Source organism: Haemaphysalis longicornis, unplaced genomic scaffold (genome assembly GCF_048455015.1).
Source record: "Haemaphysalis longicornis isolate Haplotype H1 unplaced genomic scaffold, Haemaphysalis longicornis Haplotype H1 scaffold_1, whole genome shotgun sequence".
Classification (NCBI taxonomy): domain Eukaryota; kingdom Metazoa; phylum Arthropoda; class Arachnida; order Ixodida; family Ixodidae; genus Haemaphysalis; species Haemaphysalis longicornis.
Genome location: NW_027526203.1, coordinates 109,414,232 through 109,429,464, shown reverse-complemented (window position 1 = coordinate 109,429,464; position 15,233 = coordinate 109,414,232). Strand labels below are relative to the sequence as shown.

The 15,233-nt window shown below is 47.7% G+C and overlaps 1 pseudogene; it reads right to left on the bottom strand.

Annotated features, from left to right (window-relative positions):
- Nucleotides 1–5,381: 5,381 nt before the first annotated feature.
- Nucleotides 5,382–5,465, bottom strand: LOC144156399 (U4 spliceosomal RNA; annotated as a pseudogene).
- Nucleotides 5,466–15,233: the final 9,768 nt, after the last annotated feature.

Below are 15,233 nucleotides of genomic sequence, written 5' to 3'. Positions count from 1 at the left end.
TGCTTCGTACGAGCTTCATTCGTGGACGCCGTTCGCAAGCCGCTAGTCTCATCGCCTGTAAACGAGAAAGCACAAAACAAACAAATCAAACATGACGCGCAAGTGTTTATCATGACGCGAGCAGCACTTGAGCCAAAGCCCTCGCAATAGTCACGTTAGGCCCCAAATGTGCCATCGGGAAGAAAGGAATGCTACAAAGGCGTCGCTATGCGGTGCTTGAGTGAACATTCCAGCACCGCTGCAGGAAGCGGGAAAATCAGCGTGCCTGGAAGGAAAACAGGACGCGCATGCGCGCCGCGCTGGTCTGGACAACAGGCGCCGGGCCTCCAGAGCGCGCATCGGTGGCGTTTGCCACGCGCTCGCGTGGTCTCCAAAATTAAGTCCCCGACTGTACGTCGAAGACGTGTAGCTCGTCTATGCACGTCTAAGGGCCGTATTCTGAGTCCATCCTTCACTCCATTTGCTTGCTCCACTCTGCTGAAGAGAGGATTTCGCAATGTTTATGCATAGGGAAATCGATGTCAAGGATCTCCTCCACTGGAGGAGGCTCGAGGGGAGGAAGGACTCAGAATACCAGGATAATAGATCACGAGGGAGGCTCGAATTCGTATAAACATTCAAACAAGGACATTCTGGACGTAGAAACGCCGTCATTTTACGGGAAAACATATTGTTTTTCCAGTGAAGGGAGCCCTAATCAACGGCTCCGGCGCTCTCACCACAACTGGAGCCACGCTTGCAAGAGCTCATTCGGGGGTGGCTTACAAGCTCAACAAATGGCAAAGTTGGGTATAGCAGCCGTCGCCGGTCAATGCTCGCTGTGAGAACCATAGATCTCTTCGGGATACTTTTTGAGCCACTGCCCCCGAACGGAAAAGATCAAAAGCTGGTGAAAATAAATTGTTTTCACCGTGCGCTTCCGGGGTTGCTCAGCGGGACGTACCAATTTTTATAGCGTGCGATATGTTCACTGAAAGTACGATGTAAAACGGTTGCAGGATCTTTTATCACATTCTTTCGCGAATGCATTTATTTTGCCTAGGGTTGTCGCCGAGCCACTTGCTAAGTCGACTATAGCATGCAACCTCGGCACCAGACTCACTGCAGATAACGTTTTCCAAAAACACTATCCATGCTGCTGTGGCACTGCTACCACAGTAGCTGAAGGCCAACCGAGACTCCAAGCGAATGTTCTCATGCACACTGTTTTTTCGTCGTTTTTTTTTTGTTAAACTCGAGCTATGAAATGTATATGGCAAGTGACAGCGCCGAGTGTTTCTTCATGTTCTGTAAAGACGATAGGTTTTATTGTGGTACTTAAACAGAAAAAAAATTGTCTGTTTGTATTTCCGTCTTTATGACTGGCGCTTACCGGTGCTGGTAGGATGCGGGCAAGTGTGCCGGTAAGTGTGCCGGGAGGACTGATTGTAGTCAAAAATAGACTTAACCAGAGGTTTATATGAGCAAAACGTTTCCAAACCACTAAATCTGAAAACACACCAGATACTTGTTCAACGCTGTCTTGAAGAAAAGAAACCATCAGGCATATTTGGAGCAAAACGCCAGAACATAAGCGCTGAACGGAGTGGTTTTTGTAGCGAAAGTTTCAGTACGCCACATCGGGTAGTCTTCGCGGGGTGACCAGTTTTGACCTTGAGAGCTAGAGGTCAATCCACAGTCCCTTCCGCAAGCACCGGACACGGAGCAGCGCCCGATGGCGGGGAGAGATAAGCGAGGAGGAAACGGAGAAGCGCGCGGGACCCGTGCCACCACCTGGCGGAGGAAGGCGAAGACGCCGCCGCCGCAGCGATTAGTGCGTGCGACGAAGGTAGGTGACGTGTGCGCAGAGCCGTGGGAAGTGGAGTAAGATCATGGAGGAAAGAAAAGGTTAGTAGGACGAACCCGCTGTTGTCGCTCGTACAGCGGCGACGCTTGAACAACGCCGTTACGGGAACAAGAGGAAACTCGCTACTGTTGCGTTGAGCTTCGCTACCTTCAAATCTTACACGTTGATGCGAGCTTCCTTCATATTTTAATTAAACATACGTGGATCTTTCTTTTTGTGATATTCAAAAAATACGCGTTCAAAAAATGTTTTTCTCCAAAATACGGAAAGCGCGCCCGCGGCTCACGCCTCAAGCTCGTAGGGACTTTCCAAGAAGTCCCATAGTAATGAAAAGTTCCAGTAGAGTGTGCGAGCTGCGGAACGCGGGAAAATTGAATTACGGCCAGAAAGGTTCTCCGCGTTGATCGTGGTACGTGCGGAAGGGAAGAAAAGAGCAGGAGTGGTGGACGCCATAAAGGAGAGACAGTTGCGTGGAAGTGGCGGCAGCTGACTTTCGTTCGCCGTTTGACGGCATTGGCAGCGATTGGAGCAGATACGCGGCCAGTATTTTTTTATGCATGCATGAACCTGCGTACAAGTTGCTTCTTTCTGTTCATTTTTGTTCTAATACAAGGTATGGAACAAAACGCGCTGAATATATCTTTGTGCTTTAATCCTTATATGTACGGAGGCTATGAAATGCGCAAAACGCTACGGAACGCGTTGGCAAACGATTAGCAGCTCTTTTGTGAATGATATCCTGCTGGGTGAGAGTTGGGTGGGCGCTGGTAGGGTCTCTTCTTTCGCCCCTACTAGCCAAGTAAAAATTTCGAGTTTAAAAACGATTTAATTGCGCCGTCGAGCTCACAGAAGGTGTGCACTCCCCCAAGTGGGAATTGACAAGGACTGAGCCCAATATATTGCAAGGAAGACGCAATAACAATGACGGCAGGCCGTGCTAACGTGTTTAAAGCTAAGAAATGGAGATTAAATACAGCGGCAGTAAGTGCAGTGGCATCGGAATATTTACTAAAAACACCAAACAAGTAATAACCAATTCGGAACGAGGAATCGACGCGCGTGTGCAGGTCGCTACACTTCACGAGGCCGTGAAGAGCACAAAGACACCGGGAGATTGCGCTGGCGAGTAGCTCACCATAGAATGTGTCGTTCGTGCGAAGCTCGAATACCAGGTGGACCCCGCTCATCAGCAAGAAGAAGGTGGGGCGCTCTTTCGAGTCCTGGCCGCCAACCGGCAGGGACACGGAAGAGCCTCCCCAGCATGAAAGCCAAAATAAGATGCACTGTTTGTTTCTCCAGGGAGGTGCTTTCAATGCGGAAGCGATCCCTACCTCGGCACATCCAAAACTGGGCGTTGGGGCTAAAGTGCCGCGAAGGAAACAAATCCCGGGCCACCTCCACTAAAGCGGAACTTGGGGAGGCACGAAGCATGCCGTGTATTTGGTAAAAATTGGAGCATGTCTGCGACAAGCACAACAGTAATACGAAAAAAATCGCGCCAATCCACCCCGTGAATGTGGTTGGAAAGCAAAGCTGTAAACGGCACCCATAACGATTACCCATGCGAGGTCACCTAAGTTCACTCACATCGCTCTATAAATAGCAAAACCAGAGAGAAGCAAAATCAGCAAAACCACACCATTTATTACTTGAAAGAGATATTCTTGCTAAGGTTAAATCAATGCAGGAAGCATGAACGGTGTTTGGTTGAGTTGTATTGGTGTAGCACAAGAGTGGAGCGTTTGTTTGTAAAATTAAAGTAAGCTCCAACCCGGTGTTAGACGATCCGTCTTCTCCGTCTGCGCCGCGGACGGAGCCGACTGGATTTGCGGCAGAGAAGGAGGAGGAGGAAGAAATACTTCCGTTCAGATTTCTGAACGGCCCAGAGTGCAACCCTGGGGAGTAATTCCTTCTTGTGTGGGGCCCATATGCAGTCCGCGCGGCCTGTGTTCTGTCCACCCGCTGAAGCGGGGTAGGTAGAGAGGGCCTGGACAGCAGCATCTCCCATTGCTCTTGTTGGGTAGTTGACGGAAAGAGAGAAGGGTAATCAGGGCTAAAGTTGCACACCCCGATTACGAGGCAAAGTGTTCCTACTTCTGAGCAAAAGTTGCATTCAGCGTCGTAGCGATTCGGATACATTAAGTGAAGACGCGTAGGCTGTGGGATGGAGCCCGGTTTGTGTGAGCCGTACAGTAGTTTGTTGTTCTCTGGAAAGGTCAGGGTAAGGCGAAGGTACGGTCTGTCTCAGAAGGCGATAATGGTGGGTTATCTCCCTGAACGTGACAAGCTCCCTCGTGCAGCTCCATAGCACGAGAGGTAAAAGCGCAGGCTTGTTGGGTGGGCGTATTTGTTGCCCTCCATTGAAGCGTGAGGGGGTGTCCAGATGAGCTTAGTGGAACCCTTTGGGAAGTGGTTTTTTAGCACCCGCAGTGCAAGTCAGGACACCCAACCCTACTGGTAATTCTAGTAGGCTTGCTGGGAATCGATGACTACCGCCCGAACCCCTGGTTGAGCGAGAGCCAAGGTGATTGCTGCCTCTTCTGCTGCCGCCATTTCGTGGGTCCTAAGCGAGGTACACGCAAGGAGGTTGGTCCTGGAGGTAGCCACGATCATGGCGTATTACTGCCCTCGATGATTGGAGGCGTCTGTGTAGGTAACTGCATGATCCCCACCGAGGGTGGTGTTTAGCGCTTGAGCCCGTGCTTTTCGGTGACCCTCGTCATGTGAGGGGTTGATATTCATAGCAATGGGAGCATCTCTAGTTTTAGTCTCCAAGAGTCTGGGAATACGTCAATCGGAGTGACATTCTGGGCTGCCTAGCCAATCTGCATGGTGAAGCATGCGGTTACCCATCGCAGTTCTGAGTCAGACCTTCTGTTTAGAAAGATGGCCTTCTATCAGCTCTTCCACCGTGTTGTGGAGCCCCGTGCTAAGCAGCCTCTGTGTGTACGCACTCATGAGAAAACCAATGACCTGCTCGACCCCTTTTCTAATCATTATATAAAGCATCTCTATGTCTTCCTTGTCGAGAAGAAGACAGGGGGTTCACGTAAGTAACTCTCGAGAGGACACTTTAGGACTCGCTTCTTGGTTGCAACTCGCCTGATCATGTGTATGATTTGATTAATGCTGTTTTTGAGGCGCTGCAAGGAGACGTCACTCTTGGTTTTGGCCTCGAGATGTAGGCCCAGGATCTTGATGCTGGGGCTTGGAGTGATGGCCTGCCCATCAAGGAGTATTTGAATGTATGCCTTGGTTTGGCATGAGGGCGGACGAGAAGGAGCTGTGATCGTTTACGTGAACACTGGAGGCCACAGGCTTTAGCACATTGGCGTACTAGAAGTGCGATGTCATGCATTGGTGTGAGCTTCCTTTAATTTTTGTAACTCTTAGCACATGAGCAAGGTGCGCACAGGGCCGCTGGACGGGCGTGAGCGGTCATGTGACGCTTTTACGTGGCATTCAGCGAGAACGCAGGGGGTAAACCCGTAGATGTGCTTGGTGGGTACACCACCTGTCGTCCGCGTCTTCGCGTGGGCTCGTAGCTAAATTTTTCAACTAGCAATAGTCGCTGCTCCGCTAAACGTCATCGCATGCGACACTGCCTCTGCGCAAAGCTAATCGGTAAGACAACGGGCTCTCGCTTTGTTAGTCTAGTAGTTAGAGGTTCGATACCCGGCGGTGCCAGTAAATTCTTTTATTTGTTCGCTGGAGTTTTCAGGTGACACCAACGGTCGCGAAAGAACCCTTGGGGGGTAGAGGTAAAAAGCTTTGCTTTAAAAACAAGCGCTCTTATGTATGTGTTTGTCGCTTGTGTTTGTCGTCTTTCTAATGTCCTTGTCATAGTCACACTCTAATTTTCACCGAATATGCACCCCCTTGCCCAACAGTGTGTTCTCATGCAGTGTAATTCTTTTTGCCTTAGTGTTTTTGCTAATAGAGATGAAACCGTTGGAAAGTAGAGCTATACAGGTTTTCTGTAAAATTCGTTCTAGAGCGAGGAGTAAACAGGTGTCCCAGTGTTTGTTTGTTTTTTGTTTTTTGTACGGGTTACGAATTTTTCCAGCGCGAGGCGTAAACGAGTGTCCCGGTGTTCTTTTAGTATGCGTTACGAAGCGTTGCAGTGTGGGGCTTAAACGAGTTTCCAGGTGTTTTTTAAAGCAAAGATTTCTACCTCTACCCCCCAAGGATTCTTTCGCGACCGTTGGTGTCACCAGAAAACTCCAGCGAACAAATAAAAGAATTTACTAGCACCGTCAGGAATCGAACCTGGAACTACTAGACTAACAAAGCGAGAGCCCGTTGTCTTACCGATTTAGCTACGAGCCCACGCGAAGACAGGGAAGACAGGTGGTGTACTCACTAAGCACATCTACGGGTTTACCCCCTGCGTTCCCTCTTAATGCCACGTGAAAGCGTCACGCGACTATTCACGCCCATCTAGCGGCCCTGTGCGCAACTCGAATGTATTCGTATGTGTGTCCCTCGTAAAAAATCAAAACAAACCGAGCTAGTCCCTGGGTAGACAGGAATATCATTCATTTAAAGCGCAAACTGAAACGGGCCAAGAAAACAAAACCACCCAGAGCTGAACTCATCCAGAGTCTTAAAACACAGCTTGCAGCCGCTTTATGTTCATCCAGAAAGAAATATTTTTCGACCACGTTGCCAAATTTCATAAAAACACAACCACAAATGTTCTGGCACTATTGGGTCAATTCAACAAAACAATTTCCTTATAACTCAACCGAAGGTCATTGCTAATGCAATGAACGAGTACTTTCATTCGGTATCCTCTCCCCAGACTGAAAACAACGGGCTGTTACCAATGTGACTTATATTGAACCTGACTATATATCTTGTGAAGGCGTTCTTGCACTTCCGCTGGACATAAATGCAAAGTCGTAAGAATGGCCAGACCTAATTCCAAATGCTTTTTTGCGCCGTTATGCCGAGCCGATATCGCACTTTTTAAACGGCATCTTTCGTTTATGCTTGCGCCACTCAGTCTTGCCTTATGATTGGCGCCTAGCCCGTGTTCTGGCAGTTTTTAAAAAAGCAAATAGCTTCGAAATGGAATATTACGGACCCATCTCACTTAAATCAACGTGCTGCAAAATTCTGCAACACATCATCGCCTCTTTTATTTGCACATTTTTTTTAAACAAACCGCGCCCTTTCCGAGATCCAACATGGGTTCCGCAAAGCCCTTTCTACCACTACTCAACTTGTTACAACCACTCATGAAATCGCGCAAGCTTTAGATTCATCCAGCCAAATAGATTTAGTTTTTCTTGGCATTAGTACAGCCTTAGATCGCGTACGCCAGAATCATCTTCTCGCTAAGCTGAGAACACAGTTTGTAGAAGTCGACAGGTGCGCATCTGAAAGACTTGCTGTAAAATCTGGCGTTCCACAAGGCAGTGTTTTGGGCAGGTTTATTTTTTAAATTTACATCAATGACATAACATCACCCGGGAGTTTCTATAAAATTGTTTGCAGACGACTGCCTTATTCCAAAAGAAATCACGGGCACAGACGACCAAGTTTTGTTAAAGAGCAGTTTGAAAGGAATTGGTCAGTGGTGCGCTACCTGGGGTATGAGCTTAAATGTCGACAACACAGTTCTACTGTGTAACGAACAAAAAACAGCCCTTTCAGTTTTCTTGTTCCATAAATTGTACACCAGTGGTAGAAAAAAGCCAGTACAGGTACCTCGGAATAACGTTCACCAATACTCTGTCCTGGTGGAAGCACATAGAAAACATCTGCGCATCTGCAACGCGGAAGTTAGGCTTTTTTAGGCATAAATTGAAAGCTTCACCAACGAACGTCAAATTACTGGCCTTAAAAATGATAATACTTCTTAAACTGAAATAAGCTTCAGTTGTATAGGACCCCTTCCTTAAAAAAGATATATACCGGCTTGAAATAGTGCAAAGACGCGCTATACGGTTCATTTTTAGCAATATAAGACCACTGACTCACCAACTTCTCTAATGCTGGAAAACAACATTTCAACCCTGAAACACAGACGAAAAGTTGATCCCTGAAGCTGTTGTTTGCTCTTTATACTGGTTCCACAAAGGTAAATGCATCGGCGTACATTCAGTCATTTCAGTGACACCCCACAAGACATCGGCACACGCACAATTTGCTTCCGTATCGAGCCCACACAAAAATGTTCAAGAATTCCTTTTTCGCACGTTCTGTATCGGAATCGAATTCAATACCTGAAGCGGTCTTCACATGTCAGTCCTGTTGCCATTTTGAACGTGGCATATTATCTGTACTGTAGTTTCTTTTTTTTCTATGCCTTTATTGTTTATTGTATATTGTGAATGTGTAATAGGGAGTAGACCAATCTGCGTTGTTCTGAAGGTCGTGTTAACCTTTGTTTAAGGTCCTCGATACATCTCTGTATAATTAATGTATCTTGTATTTTGTGTACGCTTGTTGTAATTATCATCTATCACGCTTACGTGTGTTTGCCACTGAATTCTTGTGCCTCTCATGCTTGGTCTTTTCAAGACCGCAGTATGTTCTAAATAAATAAAAAATAAACATGACAAGTGTACTTTTATCCGACGCAGAAATTAGAGTCTTCTCGCGAGGCCTAAGTTTTTCCCGGCCGCTGGCGGTAGTGACGAGTTCCAGTTACTCAAAGATTTAGATAACTTCGCACGTAGTATGCTCCTGCGGGAATTCTTTCCAGACCGTCGCGCTTCCAATCATGAATCTGCGCTACTGCAAACATTGGAACCCAACCTCGCAACGGGATAAGATATTTATACTAAAGCAGCACCGCAGGATATTATCGAAAGCTTTCAATGGCTCACATCTTCCCACAGAAATCTTTCTAGTAACGAAACCGCAGCTATTGGTAAACTGAGAGAGTGTTGTGATATTATTAACGCTGCCGATAAAGGAGGCGCCATTGTTATAACGAATGCCAGTGACTATGTCAATGAAGCACCCAGGCAACTTGCTGATAATTCTTTGTACAGGTGTCTTAATTACAATCCAAAGCCAGAATTTAAAGACACAATCAAAAATACTCTTAAGAGCCTCTCAGAGACAGGAAAGATAGCTTCGAATCTCGTCAAATCGTTCTTCCCAATCACCCATGTCGCTGATCGTTTTTATCTATCACCCGAAATCCATAAAAAATACAATCCCGGGCGTCCCATCATTTCTGGAATACACACTGTGACAGAGAATCTTTTGCGCTTTGTTGATAATCTCATTAACAAAATACCTCCAGCTCTGACATTTTTCATAAAGACACAAATCATTTGCTGTTTGATATAGCCGCTCTTACTCTCCCAAAGGTTCTCTTCTTTACACTCTTGATGTGGCAACTCTTTAGACTAACATCCCGCACGCAGGCGGTATAAAGGCTGTCTTTCAGTTCTACCAACACTTAAAAGACGACAAGCCAATTGACAGTTCCGCGCTGGCAGCCATGCTCAAGGTAGTACTTGGACTAAGCAATTTTCAATTTTCTGATGAACACTACCTGCAAGTAAGTAGAACTACAATGGTCACAAGAATATGCCCCAACTACGCTAATATCTTTATGGGTGTCCTAGAAGATAAATGTCTTGCTGACCACTCTCTTAAACTATTTTACTACAAACGTTTCATCGATGACATCTTCTTAACTTGGCACCATGGGGAATGTGAGTTTCATTCCTTTATCCCTGATTTTAATAACGCCCACCCGCCTACTCACGTCTCCCACAATGTCTCAGAATTTACAGTTGATTTTCTCGACGTCACAGTGCTCGTAATTTATGAAAAATTGTCGACAAAGCTCCATAGAATGCTCACTGACAGGCATTCGTATCTACACTTTGAAAGCTGCCATGCTAAACACAGTAAAACGAGTATTCCATACCGCCAAGCCCTTCGTTTCAAAATGATATGCCGTGAACAATCAGTTTTTGTTGATAACTCTGACAACCCCCGGGAATCTCTAACAAAGCAAAACTGCCCGCAAATATTAATTGACGATGTTCTGAAGAGCGGAGATTTTCTTGACCGCAAAACGCATTTGGAACCAGAGAATAATAAGACGGCTTGTTCGCAACCTAATATCATACTTACCCACTCTGCGTCTACGTCGAAAGTCACAGCTGTTTAAAAGAAGCATCAAAATATCCTTATGCGAAGCCAGCGGCTTAGAAACGTTTTTGAACAGCCACCAAACGTAGTCTATAGCCGTTCTATAGCCGTAGTCTATAGCGTAGTTTCTACCACGTCAGCCTACGGGACATGCTAACCTCTTCCACGATCGCACCGCAATATTTGCATGGGCGTTCGACTTGCCAAAAAGCTCTTGCAAACTGTGCGCTCATACGACCCCGCCGCTAGCTGTAACCAGCGCAGCTTTTGACTTCTCCTTAAAAATTAAAGCCGGCTTTAATTGCGACCCATCGAATGTCGTATACCAACCAGAATGTTCAGTATAGTACTCCAGTATATTGGCCATACCGAGGCGCCTTTCAGGGTATGCTTTAATAACCACCGGGCACAGGCACGTTCCTCTCCTGGTATTCCTTTTTTCAAGCACGTAAATCTCCCTGATCACTCTTTCGAAAAAATAAGAGCTCCTATACTCGAATCAGGATTTCGTTCGCAACACAAAGAGGAAGTACGTGAGTCTTTTTTAAATCAGAAATTCAACAGTTAAACGCGCTACAAATGAAAGTGTAGGAAAGTTAACGTGCTTATGGCCCTGTCAGGCAGGCCTCACTTCGTTATCCTTATTTGAACCACAGATGCAGAGTAACCAATTTTAATATGGCTTTACCGATTATGTTTGATGGTGCTTACGAAAGTGCTATGTGACATTTCCACTCACGATGAAATCTGTGTTCTCAATTTTTGTATGTCGCTAATGCGTTTGGCTGTAAAGCGTTCAGCTGGAATCCCCAAAAGTTACCATTTTGTCTAAAAATGGCTGGTGTTCATCCCCCTGGATGTTATGTTGCTTACAAGTACTGTATCTAAAAGCTTCGTGTTAGCTCATACGTGTACGACCACCACGTGTGCTTTTCTTCTGGTGTTTCTTTTTTAAAGCAAAGCTTTTTACCACTACCCCCCAAGGGTTCTTTCGCGACCGTTGGTGTCACCAGAAAACTCCAGCGAACAAATAAAAGAATTTACTGGCACCTCCGGGAATCGAACTTGGAACTACTAGACTAACAAAGCGAGGGCCCGTTGTCTTACCGATTTAGCTACGAGCCCACGCGAAGACGGGGACGACAGGTGGTGTACCCACCAAGCACATCTACGGGTTTACCCCCTGCGTTCTCGCTGAATGCACGTGAAAGCGTCACATGACCGCTCACGCCCGTCCAGCGGCCCTGTGCGCACCTTGCTCATGTGCTAAGAGTTACAAAAATTAAAGGAAGCTCACACCAATGCATGACATCGCACTTCTAGTACGCCAATGTGCTAAAGCCTGTGGCCTCCAGCGTTCACGTAAACAATCACAGCTCCTTCTCGTCCGCCCTCATGCCAAACCAAGGCATACATTCAAATACTCCTTGATGGGCAGGCCATCACTCCAAGCCTCAGCATCAAGATCCTGGGCCTACATCTCGAGGCTAAAATCAAGAGTGACGTCTCCTTGCAGCGCCTCAAAAACAGCATTAATCAAATTATACACATGATCAGGCGAGTTGCAACCAAGAAGCGAGTCCTAAAGTGTCCTCTCGAGAGTTACTTACGGGAACCCCCTGTCTTCTCGACAAGGAAGACATAGAGATGCTTTATATAATGATTAGAAAAGGGGTCGAGCAGGTCATTGGTTTTCTCATGAGTGCGTACACACAGAGGCTGCTTAGCACGGGGCTCCATAACACGGTGGAAGAGCAGATAGAAGGCCATCTTTCTAACCAGAAGGTCTGACTCAGAACTGCGATGGGTAACCGCATGCTTCACCAGATTGGCTGGGCAGCCCAGAATGTCACTCCGATTGACGTATTCCCAGACTCTTGGAGACTAAAACTAGGAGGCTCCCTTTGCTATGAATATGAACCCCTCACATGACGAGGGTCACCGAAAAGCACGGGCTCAAGCGCTAAACACCACCTTCGGTGGGGATCATGCAGTTACCTACACAGACGCCTCCAAACATCGAGGGCAGTAATACGCCATGATCGTTGCTACCTCCAGGACCAACCTCCTTGCGTGTACCTCGCTTAGGACCCAAGAAATGGCGGCAGCAGAAGAGCAGCAATCACCTTGGCTCTCGCTCAACCAGGGGTTCGGACGGTAGTCATCGATTCCCAGCAAGCCTACTGGAATTACCAGTAGGGTTGGGTGTCCTGACTTGCACTGCGCATGCTAAAAAAATCGCACCAATCCACCCCGTGAATCTGGTTGGAAAGCAAAGCTGTAAACGGCACCCATAACGATTACCCATGCGACGTCAGTTTAATTCACTCACATCGCCCTACAAATAGTAAAACCAGAGACAAGGGAAATGCACTTAACCACACCATTTATTACTTCAAAGAGATATTCTTGGTAAGGTTACATCAATTCATGATGCATGAACGGTATTTGGTTGAGTTGTATTGGTGTAGAAAGAGTGGAAACTTTTTTTTATAAAATAACAGTAAGCGCCAACCCGGTGTTAGACGATGCGCCGCGGACGGAGGCGACGAGACTTGCGGCTGAGAAGGAGGAGGAAGAAATACTTCTGTTTAGATTTCTGAACGGCCCAGAGTGCAGCCTTGGGGAGTAATTCCTGCTTGTGTGGGGCCCTTATGCAGTCCGCGCGGCCTGTGTTCTGTCCACCCGCTGAAGCTGGGTAGGTAGAGAGGGCCTGGACAGCAGCATCTCCAATTGCTCTTGTTGGGTAGTTGACGGAAAGAGAGGAGGGTGCTCAGGGCTAAAGTCGCACACCCCGATTACGGATCGGAGTATTCCTACTTCTGAGAAAAGTTTACTTTCAGCGTCGTAGCGATTCGGATGCATTACGTGTAGACGCGTAGGCTGTGGGAAGGAGCCCGGATTGTATGAGCCGCAGGGTTCTCTCTGGAAAGGTCAGGGTAAGGCGAAGGTACGGTCTGTCTCAGGATGCGATAATGCTGGTTATCTCCCTGGACGTGACAAGCGGGTGACTGTCCTCGTGCAGCTCCATAGCACGGGAGGTAAAAGCGCAGGCTTGGTGGGTGGGCGTATTTGTTGTCCTCCATTGAAGCGTGAGGCGGTGTCCAGATGAGCTGAATGGAACCGTTTGGGGAGTGGTTTTTTAGCACGCACAGTGCAGGTCAGGAAACCCAACCCGACTGGTAATTCCAGTAGGCTTGCTGGGAATCGGTAACTACCCTCCAAATCCCTGGTTGAGTGAGAGCCAAGGTGATGGCTGCCTCTTCTGCTGCCGTCATTTGTTGGGTCCTAAGCGAGGTAAACGCAAGGAGGTTGGTTCTGGAGGTATCCACGATGATGGCATGTTGCTGCCCTCGATGTTAGGAGAGTAGTGTGTAGATAACTGCATGAGCCCCACCGAGGGTGGTGTTTAGCGCTTTAGACCGTGCTTTTCGTTGACGCTCGTCATGTGAGGGGTTCATATTTCTAAGCAAAGGGAGCATCTTTAGTTTTAGTCGCCAAGAGTCTGGCAGTACGTCAAGCAGAGTGACATTCTGTGCTGCCCAGCCAATCTGGCGAACCATGCGGTTACCCACCGGAGTTCTGAGTCGGACCTTCTAGTTAGAAAGATAGCCTTCTATCAGCTCTTCCACCGTGTTGTGGAGCCCGTGCTAAGCAGCCTCAGTGTGGACGCACTCATGAGAAGACCAATGGCCTCCTCAACCGCCTTTCTAATCATTATATAAAGCATCTCTATGTCTTCCTCGTCGAGAAGAAGATAGGGGTTTGTCGTAAGGAACTCTCGAGAGGACAAAAGCTTCAATTAACCGAAAGGTACGGGATTCTTTTAGGCCTCGCTTCTTGGTGACAACTCGCCTGATCATGTGTATGATTACATTAATGCTGTTTTAAAGCAAAGCTTTTTACCTCTACCCCCCAAGGGTTCTTTCGCGACCGTTGGTGTCACCAGAAAACTCCAGCGAACAAATAAAAGAATTTACTGGCACCGCCGGGAATCGAACCCGGAACTACTAGACTAACAAAGCGAGAGCCCGTTGTCTTACCGATTTAGCTACGAGCCCACGCGAAGACGGGGACGACAGGTGGTGTACCCACCAAGCACATCTACGGGTTTACCCCTTGCGTTCTCGCTGAATGCACGTGAAAGCGTCACATGACCGCTCACGCCCGTCCAGCGGCCCTGTGCGCACCTTGCTCATGTGCTAAGAGTTACAAAAATTAAAGGAAGCTCACACCAATGCATGACATCGCACTTCTAGTACGCCAATGTGCTAAAGCCTGTGGCCTCCAGCGTTCACGTAAACAATCACAGCTCCTTCTCGTCCGCCCTCATGCCAAACCAAGGCATACATTCAAATACTCCTTGATGGGCAGGCCATCACTCCAAGCCTCAGCATCAAGATCCTGGGCCTACATCTCGAGGCTAAAACCAAGAGTGACGTCTCCTTGCAGCGCCTCAAAAACAGCATTAATCAAATCATACACATGATCAGGCGAGTTGCAACCAAGAAGCGAGTCCTAAAGTGTCCTCTCGAGAGTTACTTACGTGAACCCCCTGTCTTCTCGACAAGGAAGACATAGAGATGCCTTATATAATGATTAGAAAAGGGGTCGAGCAGGTCATTGGTTTTCTCATGAGTGCGGACACACAGAGGCTGCTTAGCACGGGCCTCCATAACACGGTGGAAGAGCTGATAGAAGGCCATCTTTCTAACCAGAAGGTCTGACTCAGAACTGCGCTGGGTAACCGCATGCTTCACCAGATTGGCTGGGCAGCCCAGAATGTCACTCCGATTGACGTATTCCCAGACTCTTGGAGACTAAAACTAGAGAGGCTCCCTTTGCTATGAATACGAACCCCTCACATGACGAGGGTCACCGAAAAGCACGGGCTCAAGCGCTAAACACCACCTTCGGTGGGGATCATGCAGTTACCTACACAGACGCCTCCAAACATCGAGGGCAGTAATACGCCATGATCGTTGCTACCTCCAGGACCAACATCCTTGCGTGTACCTCGCTTAGGACCCAAGAAATGGCGGCAGCAGAAGAGGCAGCAATCACCTTGGCTCTCGCTCAACCAGGGGTTCGGACGGTAGTCATCGATTCCCAGCAAGCCTAGTGGAATTACCAGTAGGGTTGGGTTTCCTGACTTGCACTGCGGATGCTAAAAAACCACTCCCCAAACGGTTCCATTCAGCTCATCTGGACACCCCCTCACGCTTCAATGGAGGGCAACAAATACGCCCACCCAACAAGC